The sequence below is a fragment of the Passer domesticus genome, unplaced genomic scaffold (assembly GCF_036417665.1).
Source record: "Passer domesticus isolate bPasDom1 unplaced genomic scaffold, bPasDom1.hap1 HAP1_SCAFFOLD_274, whole genome shotgun sequence".
Lineage (NCBI taxonomy): Eukaryota > Metazoa > Chordata > Aves > Passeriformes > Passeridae > Passer > Passer domesticus.
The window spans coordinates 13,109-26,766 of NW_026990053.1; the positions used below are offsets into that span (position 1 = coordinate 13,109).

Genomic DNA, 13,658 nt, shown 5'->3' on the forward strand with positions numbered 1-13,658 from the left:
CCCGTGCCGGGCTGCACGTTTCCCGGCAGATGGCACGGACAGCCCTGTGCTGGGTGACAGCTGTTAGCACGTGACAGAAACCTCTGCATCCACTGTTTCTGGGCAGTGGCCTTCTGCGGGCCCCAGGACATCCCCTTTGAAATGACCTCTCTGGCCACACAAATGGCACGTGTCCCTTGGAGTCTGCTGGTTTTCAATTGCACCTCTGAATGCTCTTAGAGCCTCTGCTAGGGCTTGTGTTTGCATTTCTGCTGCTTTTTCCTGCTGCTTTGGGGTGTTTTCCTGAGCTGCTGTGATGGCACTGGCCAGCACCTCTGCCTGCATGGCTGCTGCAGGCTCAGGGGTGCCCAGGCGGTTCAAGCATCCACGAGCTGGGTCAGGCTGGGCTCAGGACCCTGTGGCAATGCACCTAATACTTTTTTGCAGCTCGGGTTTGCATTAGAAATTGCGAGCCATTTTAATAACTCTTGTCTGGCTCCGTCTATTGGAATTTGCTTTTCTAATGCCATTTTCAAACAGTCCAAAAACTTAATATAAGGCTCATCTATTCTGTGTTTTATTTCTGTGAAATCTAGTTCTGGTTTGTTGCCATCAGGAACCTGTAACAAAGCTGTTTTTGCTGCTTCTTTGATATCCTGTAATACTTGTTAATTGAGAGTCCGGGCTTGTGTTTGAGGATCTGTATGAGCTCCTTCACCTGAGAGCTGATCTATAGTCAAATTTGCAGTGGCTGGAGTTCCTGCATAACCTCCTAAAAGGTCATTTAACAAACGTTTCCATGCCAGTTCCCACAGAGAAAATTCCATTGGGGACAGCAGGGATGTGCAAAGCTGCTTTAAATTGTGTGGAGTAAATACATTTGCTGTAAAGGTGGCTTGTAAAAGACTACTGAAATATGCAGAATCGCTACCATACAAACGAGAGGCTCTGCAAATCTCTTTTAACTCAGCAAAACTGATCTGCTGCCAGCTCCCTCTCGGTGCAGGACCTGCTGTGCACCTCACAGGAAAAACTTTTAACTTTGATGCAATTCCCCACTCTCCTTCCTGAACTGCATCCTTTCTTATCCTCTGCCAGGTATCTGTGACTCCTTGTGTGTTAAACTCTTCCTTAGATTATTTGGAATTACATTGTGGAGCATAGGAATAATTTGTTTTTTGTTCCGGCAAGGTGTCTGACATGGGCGCCGCCATCTTGGACAGAGTGACTTCCGGGCATCACATCCGGTTCCCACGCTCGGCGGGGAGGGGGCGTGCCCTCCCGGGCTGTGGGCGGGGAGCAGGGGCGGGGACACCACCCAGGCTCCGCCCACAAAAGGGGCGTGTCCCTGCTCTGATGGGCAGGAGCTCAGGGAGGAGCCACGCAGGGACTGCTGGGAGCCCGAGGAGGAGGGTGAGCCACGCCCACGAAGGGCGGGGCTGGGCCGGGGCCATCATGGCGTCTGCCATGAACTCCTCTGTTCTCAGAGTGGACACAATCGGCTCGGCTTTTTTCCATTGTACTGCCAAAATTCACCGATTTCGAGCGCCAAAGGCAGCTTTTCAGAGGGAATACAGAGGACTTAGGTATGGCAGGGATTGTGAAAGATGTGGTTTGCAGAGGAGCCTGGCCAGGGCTGGTCTGCTCCCCTCTCTCCCAGGACGGGGGTGGGGAAGGGGGAGGGCAGCTGGCCTGGCCACCTCCCGGCCACTCCTCCGGGGTTTCTGGTTCTCGACTGGATTAAGGGAAGGCTTCTGGGTCCCCTCAGAACTCCTCTTTCTCCTCTCCTCCCGGTCCTGCTGTTGCTGCCTGCATTCTGCCCTGTCCCTGATCTTTGCTTGCTTGTGTGCATTCTTTGCTTGCTTTGCACTTTCCATTGTTACAAATTTTAAGACTGTCCTGAATATTGGACGCAGCTTTAAGTTGAACTTCTTATTCTTTTCCATGTTACGTAATTTCAGTCCGACCGAATCCCAGAAGTCTGGATCGAGTTTCTGAGACATGTCTGAATTTGGGAACTCTGTTAAGACCCATTTTACAAGCTTTTTAAGCTGTTTGTTGTCAAACTGAATATCTTGAATTTCTAACTTATAATTGAAATATGAAAAAAAATGCTGCTCAGCTAAAGACAACCGATTTCCCATGGTGGCACTCACCAGAGTTTTCCAGTTGTCCTTCTTGGTATGAAATTCTTCCCAGGTCCTGGGTCACAACAGTGACAAATCAGCTGAGCTGAGCGACAGAGTCCTCTGAGGCTGCGGTGCTGCTCCAGTCCCGTCTCCGATTACAGCCTCCTCTTCACCAGTATGAGGCTTTGATTCGAGATTCCCTCTCAATCTCAAATCCCTTCTTCTGGGTTTTCTATTTTAAAGGGACAAAAAACTCAGGTGCAGGCCTGCTCCCTCAAAAACACAAATACCAAGTAAAAATGTCCTATTTTGATGGAGGTAATCAAAAAATCCCTAGACCATCTTCCTCAATAGGAGAAATACTGTCCGGGCGCCACGTGCTGGGTTCTTTTTTCTCAGGCCGGGTGTTATAAACCTTCAAAAAGGGAACCCAGCACACCCAAGGATAGCTCAGCTATTACCTTTGGAGGCAAATAATGAGCAGGATGGCTTCTGCTGCAGTGTTAGAAACAAAAAGGTTTAATAAAAGGCAAAATAACGAACAGAAAAATCCGATGCAGGTACAGCAGTCTGCCACTGGTATAAACACCTTCACAAAAGCCCTTTGGTTCTTTTGTCCTCCCCTTTTCTACCTGATGGGTCAGGCGGGACTTTTTGGCTTCTATCCAGTTAGGTGACCCAGAGTTTTTACTGAAGCCTCTGGGGTCCTTTGAGGTGGCTTGTCACCTGATCTTTGGGAGAAACTTCTGGGCTTCATTCCTTTTTTGGGGGATAAAGGTTAGCTTTGCCACTCTGTAATTAGGGGGCACTCTCCTACATTCCTACATCCAAGGATGTTTCACAGGGCCTGAAAAGAGTCTGGAGTGTGACCAGGAGCCAGCCCAGAGCTCCCCAGGCTGCTGTGCAGCTTTGGCTTTATCCATTCACGTCCGACTCCCACAAACTTACCTGAGCCCCTTGCAGTGCCCAGTTCCCTGAGGCAGAAGGGGACTCCAGCACACCATGGAGATGGGTCTGATCTCTGCTCCCTTCTAGATGAGGTGTCTGGGAAGGCTTCTCCATTAGCTTGGCTGCATAAAGTGTTGGTCCTATCTGAGCCACCGTCAGGTATGTTCTCAGTGTGCCACCAAGGAATAATTGTTGTGAACCTGGCAGGAATCAGGTGACAGAAGCTTCTGTGGCTCTTGTGTTCCAGGTGTGTCTGCAGGGAGGACTTGTCCAGCTGCTTTGCTGAATCCTACACAAAAGCCCAGCTCCCATGGCAGGGGTGAGTAGTGTGTCCCTGATGACCCCACAGGCTGAGCCCTGCTTTTCTGGGATCCGTTCCTGGGAAATGGAACTCTGTTGCTCTAAGGTCCTCCGAGGGGAAAGAACAAAGCTACAGGACACCAGAAACCCCATGAGCCATCCAAAAACATGAGGCAAATGCTGAAAGAATTGCTGCAGGGAGGAGGACAAGGTGGGTGCATTTCCTTCATGCTTCCCCTGGGACTCAGCAGCCGGGGCCTTTGGCTGCACATCTGGACACGCCGTGCCCGGCACAGCGGGAAGGGATCCATGGCAGCCTCGCTGCCCCGCTGCTGCTTTCACGCCCTGCAGGGCTGTTTCCCAGGCTGACCTGGCTGCAGCTTCTGCCCAGCCTCTGCAGGAAGGCATTTGGCATCAGCTGACAGGGAGCCCAAACTGCACCACGAGCCAGAGATCCCCTGAAATTTCATAGTCTCCAGGATGATCACTAAGGGCGGGTGTTATCATGAAAGTGGACCCTGGCCTACCCAGAAAATTGTGTGGATTCCTGATCCTTAACCATGAATTTCACAAGTACTGGCTGCTGAAGGCACCACCTCCCCAGTGGGGAACAGCCCCACCTGATCCAGCCGTCCCTCTTCCTTTCTCCAGAAGTGGATGGAGAGGCTGGGCAGAAGGCGGCGTTTACCAGAGGAAGCAGTGGCTCCATGACAGCCTCTGCTGTAGGACTGGAGGCGATGCCAGGCACAGGCCCAGGAGGTAATTGCTGTGCCTCTGGGCCTGAGCCCTGCTGAGGCTTGAGCTGCTCTCTCTGCTGCCTGGAAGTGAGGGCACAACCCAGAGGAATTATCCCGAGCAGGCTCAGGGCACTGAGCAGTCCTGCTGGGGTCCCTCCATGGGAGACATGTCCTGAAACCTGGGAGTGACTGCACGGGGTGCCCATGGTGGGGAAAGGACAGAGGGGCAGAGCAAGGCTCCAGCGTGTCCTGAGAGGGCCTGGCTGGGTCCCCTTGGGCTGTGGGAGCTGTTCCGTGGGCAGATGGAGGAAGGGTGGCTGGGAGGAGAGGCAGGAGGGAGTTTGCGAGGGATACTTGCAGCACTGCCTGCTGCAGTTCTCCCCAGGGATTCAAGGAGCATTTTCCTTGTGCGACTGAGAGAACCCCCACGGGCCCTGGGCTGCTCCAGGCACCTCTCCAGGGATGTTGCACAGGGCCTGCAAAGAGGATGGGGATTGACCATGAGCCTGCCCAGAGCTCCCCAGGCCCCTGAGCAGCTTTGGCCTTGTCCATTCACATCTGGCTCCCATGGCCTTACCTGACCTATATGCAGTGCCCAGTTCCCTGAGGCAGAAGGGGATCCCAGCACATCATGGAAATGGTTCTGATCTTTGCAAACTTCTAGGTTGGGAACAAGACATGGATTATCTGGGAAACCTGCTGGATTATGGCTTGAGACTCATGGGAAATCCTGGAGGCAAGTGCTCAATGTACCTTTCCTGAGAGAATACGCAGTGAGCAGGTGTCAAGAGCTCATACATTTGCCCTTTCACTTAAGATCATCTGAAGGTTGATGGAATATGGAAAATTTGATCTGCTCCCTTCTGGAGCCCTGAGGGATCCCACAGGATCACTGTTAGTGGGAGGAAGGAGCATTTAGCTGTCCATCTTCCTCCTGTGCAATGCCCATGTGTCCTTCCATGTGTTCTGTGCAGCCACAGAGAAGAGCAGAGAGGGAAGGGGCTGGGCCCAGGGCTGTGCCCCAGGGCTGAGCCTTGTGGGCAGCCTGAGGATCTCCTGCAGTGCCACAGGAGCTCTTCTGTCCTGCCTTTCTTTGCAGCTGAACCTGCTGGTGAAGGTGGTGCAGCTTCCCAACCCACATCCAGGACTGAGGCTCTGGGAGATGCTGAGGGTAGGTCAAGGCCTTTCCCCTGGGAGAGCTGCCAGATCAGAGCCCAAAGCTGGGCCAGGGGGGCATCGCTGCAGGTGCCAGCACAGAACCATGCAGGTGTGTGCCCTCGCCCTGCGCGATCCCCTCACCGCTCCTGCGGCTCAGGCATGGCAGCTGTTTGGAAACAGGGGAGCCCTGACCCTGCCCTGAAAGCCAAGACATTTTCTGAAACCTATCCCCATGTTTAACACGCATGACATCCTGAAGATGCCGGCACCCAAATCAGGAAGTCTTCCATCTAATCCAACTGTCCTTTTTCCTGTCTGAAGTGATGGGCCAAACATCTGTGCAGAAGGAGGCACATCCTGGAGGAAGCATTTCCCCATGGGTAGCCCCTGCTGCAGGAAGGAAGGCGATGCCAGACATGGGCACAGGCACAGCAGGTAATTGCTGTGCCGGGCTCAGCCCTGGCCGGGGCTGTGTGGCAGCAGCTCTTCCCCCAGGGCCTGCCCTTGCCCGGCCCGGCAGCAGCCAAAGCTGGAGGCGCCTCGGCTTCCAGGCCTCTGGAGCTGGTTCAGAGCCCCGGGGAAACGGGACTGGTGCAGCAACGTCCCTGGCGCTGCAGCTGCTGCGGAGCTGGCCCTGAGTGCCCAGAGGCCCAAGGCACAGGAGCAGCCCCGAGCGGGAGCCCTGCCGCCAGCCCAGGGCCAGAGCCACCCCTGGCTCCCGACTGGGCAGGGGCTGCACTGGGTCCTGACAGGGCCTGAGCCTGTTCCCTGGGGCTGGGGGAGCTGTCACGGGGCAGGGAGGGCCAGGGCTGGCAGTGGCTGCTCAGGGATGGCTTTGGCCCCTGTCCCTGGCAGCAGCCACTGCCCAAGCAGCTGCGCTGCCCCCGGGCTCTCCTCCCGGCCTGCTGGGCTTTGTTGGCTGGCACAGCCTGTGCCAAGGGCCGGCAAGGTGCCTGCAGGCCCCAGCTCTGGGGGAAACAGAGAACGTCCTGCCCATATCCACCGTGCTGCCAGCTCAGCAGTGCAGCACAGCAGGGGCTCACACTCCCCATTGCTCCCACAGATGCAGCCAGCACCACAACACGTCTTCCCCATGCCCAGGAAGGCCTCGGAAGTGTCTTCTATATGGGAACAGACTGCTGGGCAGGGTTAATGGCAGCCCTGCTTCTGTTGGACCTTACTCTCATATTGTTCTGTGTCAGAATCTGGTGTAACTGGAAGAAGAAATGGTGAGTGGTCATCTTTCCCTGAAAGAGTTTCTTTTGAAAGTCTAATGTAGACAGTAAGCATTCCCACTGAGGCTGCATTGGTGCTGTGGCCAGTCCATGGTTGTCCAAATAACTCTGCTGAGGGTTCTGCTGCTGCCCAGTGCTTCCATTGGCCTCTCAATTGCTGGGCCTTGTCCTGGGGGCCCACTGGGGCAGCAGTCAGTGCTGGCTCCCACTGAGGCTGCCTGGCCAAGAGCAGCCCCAGGGGCACGGGGCAGAGGCAGAGGGAGGTGGGGAGGAGAAAGAGCAGGGCCGAGGTTGCCCTTGAAAGGCAGAGGCGCTCTGGGGCCCGCTCCTGGCCAGGGACCCTGCCCAGAGCCGTGCCCTGCTGGCCGGGGCCTTGAGGGGCAGCTGTCCAGCTGGGCCCAGCTGTGCCAGCAGCTCCAGCCGTGCTGGGGAGCCTTGCCAGCTCTGGGCCCTGCTGTGCACGAGGCTCCCTGTGTGCCACTGGCAGCTGGGGCCTCAGCCACCTCCTCTCTCCACAGGAGCACCTCTGGACAGGAGTTTAAAGACGGTGGCTGCACCTCACTCCCAGACAGTTTGAGCTGCTCCTCTGGCCGTCATAAGGGCCTGGACAGCCCTCTCACCTGTTCTGTGAAGGGAACCCAAGAACAGCCATCTACAAGGAAACCTCCTACTACCCTGTAGATCCCACTGCCACCTGCTCTCCCCATGGGTCTCCCCAAGATGACTTCATCCCTTTTTTGATCTCCCTGCATCCCATCCCAGCCAATTCTCAAGTTCTTCTGGAGACCCCAGGCCCAGCTGAGCACACTCCAGTCCCTCCTGAGACCAACACATCCCTTCCTCTGCCCCTCAGCTCCCTGGCCTTGCCCTCTAAACAACACTGGAGTTAAGCCCTGCTGCCCCGCCAGGGTAGGCGATGGCCCCTTCTTCTCTTGCACTACAGAGATGGAGCTGTCACCCCAGTGTCTGGAGGTAGCAGCAGCAAAGCCCACCCGGCAGCAGCACTGGCTGAGCTCCGTGCCCAGGGGCAGCTGGGAATGGCCATGGTGTGGGCAGGCAGGAGCCAGGCAGGGGCTGCTGTGCCCAGCGGCGGGGCCCCGAGGGGATGGGGGAGCCCGGGGGCAGGCAGCAGCATGGGGCTCCTGAGAACAAGTGACACTATTTTTCTTTGTTTTTCATTTTTAGAAATTTGACTTTTGAAAAAATATTTTAAAATTTATTTACTGTAGAGAGACATCCCTAAATATTTATTCCCGAGTAGTGTAGTAGTTAAGGACTTTACAAAATAGTATTAAAATCCTGAAAAGGCAAACCTATTTTTTCTTCACTTTTAATTTTTAGAAATATTTAGAAATATTTTTTGTAGAGACATATCACCAAAATATTCATCCCTTTTTCCAGAATACATTTGTATTTTTAAAGTAGTTTTACAGTTCTGGAAAGTTTTTTACACTTATACAATAAAAAATAAAATGGCATTTCTGTGGTAATCTTTACTCTGTGAAGAACTAAGACACCCTAAGACACCCAGCCTGATGCTTAAGCAAAGATCTTTTCCCACGGGAACTTTGTACCTAGTCACAACCAAGTGACGTAAAACCATTTCCCAGATATTTCCAGGGATTCTTGACCAGCTCAACTCTTAGTCTTCAGAGGCAAACCTTGAGCACAGTGGGAATCTTTTCAAGTCACCATCTTTGTTTGCTTGTGCAAGAACTGCCTCAGTTCCAGAGCAGGGGCTTCTCTCAGCTTCCTGCTGGCTGAGAAACAACAAAGCCCAGCAGGCTCTCCTCCCGGCCTGCTGGGCTTTGTTGGCTGGCACAGCCTGTGCCAAGGGCCGGCAAGGTGCCTGCAGGCCCCAGCTCTGGGGGAAACAGAGAACGTCCTGCCCGTATCCACCGTGCTGCCAGCTCAGCAGTGCAGCACATCACGGGCTCACTCTCCCCACGGATCTTGTAGAGGTTCAAAGCAAGACAGGAACACGTGCCCTGATTCCACTTTGATGAATCTCAATGATATTCTGCTTGCAGGATGGGCACAAGCAGTGCATGATAGGTATAGCAGAGCCTCTGTTCCCTGTGTCTCTTGCCATGGCCTCTTTCACAGTTGTATCTTCCTCCCTTCATATGTCCCGCCAAACACCTAAGGGAGAACTGGACCTCTAATTGCATGGCACATCTCCATGCCCATGCCTGATGTCCCTGTGCCAGCTGCTTTAACAGCTTGTGGCTGTGCAGATGCTGCCTCCAGCCAGACAAGGTCCTCTCCCCCTGAAGGCACCAGCCCTGCTCTCTGGCCCCTACTGAAGGTGGGCAGGGCTTGGCCCAGCTCTTCTCTTGCACTAAAGAGATGGAGCTGTCACCCCAGTGTCCGGGTGGTAGCAGCAGCAAAGCCCAGCCAGGATCAGCACTGGCTGAGTTCCGTGCCCAGGGGCAGCTGGGGATGGCCACGGTGTGGGCAGGCAGGAGCCGGGCAGGGGCTGCTGTGACCAGTGGCGGGTCCCCGGGGAGGATGGGGCAGCCCATGCTGAGCGTCCCTGGGCTGAGGGACCTTTCCTTGCCTGGGACCATCTGGGCCTGGACCTCCTCCAGTGGCATGCCCAGGAAAAGAGGGAAGCCATCAAGCGCCTGTGAGTTACGCAGGGATGGGCTGCAGCTTCCTCCCTCCTTGGTTAGCGGGCGAATTAAGAGAGGCCTCTAGGGTTTGTGGCAAACAGGAGTGGGCAAACAGGGCCCTGGCATGTCTCTGAGGGACAATTCACGAGGCAGTGTGCACAGGCAGGGCAAGCAGGCAGGGTTGCAGGTTTTCTTGTTAGGAAGGTTTACTGTGTGTTGTTTGCAGTGTTTCTGTTGGTTGGGTGGTTTTGGTGTTTCTGGTAGTAGTGGTTTTTACGCAATCGAAAACTGTAGTTAGTACAAGTAACTAGATGGAACCCTCCAAAAAGGATGTGTCTGTCCTGACCCATTCCTGTGCAGAGTGTTTGAGCTTAGCAGTGGTTTCAGGGGGCAGTGAGGAGAAAAGCTGCCTGTGGTGTGAACAGGTGAATGATCTCCTTTCACTGGTGGCCGAGCTTAGGGAGGAAGTTTAAAGACTAAGGAGTATCAGGGAAAGTGAAAGGGAAATAGATTGATGGAGTTCAGCCCTTCCATCCTTACGGAAGGCCCAGCAAGAGTCACAGGACTCCTGTGCTGCACACTGTCAGGCAAGAGAAGGACACCTGTAGATGAAGGGGAGTGGAAATGGTCCCTGAACGGGGAGGTTATGATAAAAATTCCTCCCGACCCCCGTCCCCTAGCCAGGGGCCACTTCAGAATAGGTATGAGCCCCTGGATCTAGAGAGTCAGCCAAATGATTAAGAAGAAAATTATCTGCCCAGAGAGCCTCCCAATTATGATTAATCTGTAACATGGATTGCCACCTCTAACATCAAAAAGGAAAGAAGGGTAATCGTGGTGGGTGATTCCCTTCTGAGGGGAACAGAGGGCCCCATGTCAACCGGACCCACCCCACAGAGAGGTCTGCTGCCTCCCTGGGGCCCAGGTGCAGGATATTCCTCAGGGACTTCCTGGGCTCATTCAGTCCTCTGATTATTATCCACTGTTGAAACTCCAGGCTGGCAGTGATGAGATTGAGAAGAGGAGTGTCAGGACCATTGAAAGGCACTTTAGGGCACAGGGACAAGTGGTTCATAGAACAGGGACACAGGTAGTCTTTTCCTCAGTCCCTTTGCTGGCTGAGAAAAATGGTGAAAGCAATAGGAGAGCTCGTATCATCAACAAGTGGCTCAAGGGTTGGTGTCATTGGCAGAATTTTGGATTCTTTGATCATGGCGCAGCTTTGATGGCACCTGGCCTGCTGGAACCAGATGGGCTCCATCTCTCTGTTCAGGGCAGAAGGTTTTTAGCTGATGAGCTTGCAGAACTTGTTGAGAGGGCTTTAAACTAGGTTTGAAGAGGGAACGGGATGCAGCTGGGCTGTCTGGAAGCAGGCCCAAGGGTGGTAAGCCTGAGTTAGGGATGAAATCAGCAGCCCAGCTGAGGTGCATGGATAGCAGTGCACACAGCATGGGTAACAAACAGCAAGAGCTGGAGGCCATGGTCCAGCAGCAGAGCTGTGATGTCATTGCCATCACAGAAACGTGGTGGCATGCCTCACATGGCTGGAGCACTACACTGGATGGCTACAAGCTCTTCAGGAGAGACAGGAAAGGGAGAAGAGGTGGAGACGTGGGGTTTTTTTATATTAGAGAGGCTTTGGACACCATGGATATTGAAACTAATGATGATGAAGTGGAATGCCTATGGGTGAGCATTAGGGGGAAGGCCAACAAGGCTGACATCCTACTGGGAGTCTGTTATCATCCACCCAACCAGGAAGAAGTGGTGGACATCTCATTCTATAAACAGCTAGAGGATGTTTCAGGATCATCAGCCCTTCTTCTTGTAGGCGACTTCAACTTGTCAGACATCTGCTGGGAACTTAATACAACAGAAAAAAAGCAGCCCAGGAAATTTGTAGAGTGTGTGGAGGACAAGTGTTGGTTGCAGCAGGTGGGCGAGCCCAGCAGGGGAGGGACTATGTTAGATCTGCTGTTTGCAGATAGAGGTGGGCTGGGGGGACATGTGGTGGCTGGAGCCCGCTTGGGGCACAGTGATCATGAAATGATAGAATTTGTTGCATTGCAAGCTGATCTGTAGTCAGCATTAATCAAGTTCTAAGAAGCAGTCCAGCTCAGCTCCCATGAACTAGCCTCTGTGTCTGAATGACAGAAGCTCACATGCAGTGGGAACTCTCCTAGGATGCAGACATTGTCTTGGTTCAGAGTCTGGGGGCACACAGATAGACCAATGAGCTGTCTCGGCCCAGGAGATTTGAATGGGCTATAAAAGAACACTCCAGACAATAAACAAGGCTGTTTTTCTGAGGAAACACGAGTGGTCTGTTGTATGTTATGTCTCAGACAGGGGAACACCAATGTATGAAGAATTCTTGGTATTTTGTGAAAACAGGAGGAACATCAATAAGACTTTTACACATGACTTCCAGAGGGCAGACTTTGGCCTGTTTAGGAGACTTCTTCAGAGAGTTCCTTGGTAAGCAGCCCTTAAAAACCAAGGACTCCAGGAAAGGTGGGCATGCTTCAAACCAGAGATCTTGAGGGCACAGGAACAGTCTGTCCCTGGGTGTCAAAGGATGAGTCAATGAGGCAAACGCCCAGCCTGGATGGGCAAGGAGGTTTTGGAGGAATTTAGGAATAAAAAGAGGATGTATCATCTTTGGAAGGAGGGTCAAGTCTCTCAGGAAGTTTTTAAAGGAGCTGCTAGAGCACGTAGGAAAAAAAAAATTAGGGAGGCCAAAGCTCAGTTTGAAATTTAAATGGCGACTTCTGTAAGGGATAATAAAAAAATGTATTTACAAATATATCACCGATAAAAGGAAGGGTAAGACCAACCTTTGTTCTTTGTTTGATGTGGGAGGGAATTTAGGAACTGCAGATGAGGACAAGGCAGAGGCGCTGAACACCTTCTTTGCCTCAGTCTTTAGTAGGAAGATGACTTGTCCTCAGGACAAGTGTCCTGCTGGGCTGGTAGATGGTGTCAGGGAGCAGAATGGGCCCCCTGTTAGCCAAGAGGAGGCAGCCAGAGAACTGCTGAGCTGCTTGGATGTTCCTAAATCTATCGGGCCAGATGGGATCCACCCCAGGGTGATGAGGGAGCTGGCAGATGAGCTGCTGAAGCCGCTCTCCATCATTTATCAGCAGTCCTGGCTCACTGGTGAGGTTCCAGATGACCGGAAGCTTCCCAATGTGACGCCCATGTACAACAAGGGTGGGAAGGAGGATCCTGGTAATTATAGGCCAGTCAGTCAGACCTCAGTACCCACTGAGGTGATGGAACAGTTTATACTGAGTGCCATCACACAGCACTTACAGGATGGCCAGGGTATCAGACCCAGCCAGCAGGGGTTTAGGAGGGGTAGGTCGTGTCCGACCAACCTGATCTCCTTTCACGAGCAAGTGACCTGCCTGGTGGATGCAGGAAAGGCTGTGGATGTGTCTATTTGGACTGCAGAAAGGCCTTTGCACTGTCTTCCACAGCACGCTCCTGGAAAAGCTGCAGCCCAGGGCTTGGAGAGGAACACTCTTTGCTGGGCTCAGAACCAACTGGATGGCTGGCCCAGAGAGGGCTGGTGAACGGTGCTGCACCCAGCTGGCAGCCAGTCACCAGTGGTGTCCCTGCGGGCTCTGTGCTGGGGCCAGCTCTGGTCAATGGTTTTATTGACAACATGGATGAGGGGATTGAGTCTTTCATTAGCAAATCTGCAGACAACACTAAGCTGGGAGAGTGTGTTGATCTGTTGGAAGGTAGGAGGGCTCTGCAGGCAGACCTGGAATGGTTGGAGGGATGGGCAGAGTCCAGTGGGATGAAGCTCAGTAGGTGCAATTGCCCAGTGCTGCACTTTGGCCACAAGAAGCACCTGCAGTGTTCTAGGTTGGGGATAGTGTGGCTGGACAGTGGCCAGGCAGAAAGGGACCTGGGGGCACTGGTCACAGCTAGCTGAACATGAGCCAGCAGTGTGGCCTGGTGGCCAAGGAGGCCAATGGCTCCTGGCCTGTGTCAGGAACAGCGTGGCCAGCAGGAGCAGGGAGGTCATTCTGTGCCTGTACTTGGCACTGGTGAGGCCGCACCTCGAGTGCTGTGTCCAGTTCTGGGCCATCAGTTTGGGAAGGACATTGAGTCGCTCGAGCACATCCAGAGGGGGCAACGAGGATGGTGAGGGGCTGGGAGCACAAGCCCTGGTGAGGAATGACTGAGGGAGCTGGGGGTGTTTACCCTGGAGAAAAGGAGACTCCGAAGTGACCTTATCACTCCACAGCTCCCTGAAGGGTAGTTGTAGTCAGGTGGGGTTGGTTTCTTTCTCCAGACAGCACTGACAGAACCAGAGGACACAGTCTCAAGCTGCATCAAGGGAAATGTAGGTTGGATATTAGGAAAATGTTTTCCACAGAAAGAGTGATAAAATTCTGGAATGGCCTGCCAGGGGAGGTGGTGGAGACACCATCCCTGGATGGGTTTAAAAAAGACTGAATGTGGCACTTGGTGCCATGGTTTAGTTGTGGTGTTGGGACATGGGTTGGAGTGGATGATCTTGAAGGTCTCTTCCAACCTGGT

General features: G+C 53.4%; 2 long non-coding RNA genes across 2 annotated transcripts; both read left to right on the forward strand.

Moving 5' to 3' along the window:
• Window positions 1-1,433: 1,433 nt before the first annotated feature.
• LOC135292294 (uncharacterized) lies at window positions 1,434-5,222 on the forward strand. Its single transcript, XR_010354723.1, has 5 exons — window positions 1,434-1,565; window positions 3,304-3,375; window positions 3,463-3,567; window positions 4,008-4,115; window positions 4,758-5,222. It is a non-coding gene; the product is annotated as an uncharacterized LOC135292294 (long non-coding RNA).
• Window positions 5,223-6,387: 1,165 nt separating this feature from the next.
• LOC135292293 (uncharacterized) lies at window positions 6,388-7,964 on the forward strand. The gene is made up of 2 exons (XR_010354722.1): window positions 6,388-6,480; window positions 7,005-7,964. It is a non-coding gene; the product is annotated as an uncharacterized LOC135292293 (long non-coding RNA).
• The last annotated feature ends 5,694 nt before the right edge of the window (window positions 7,965-13,658 follow it).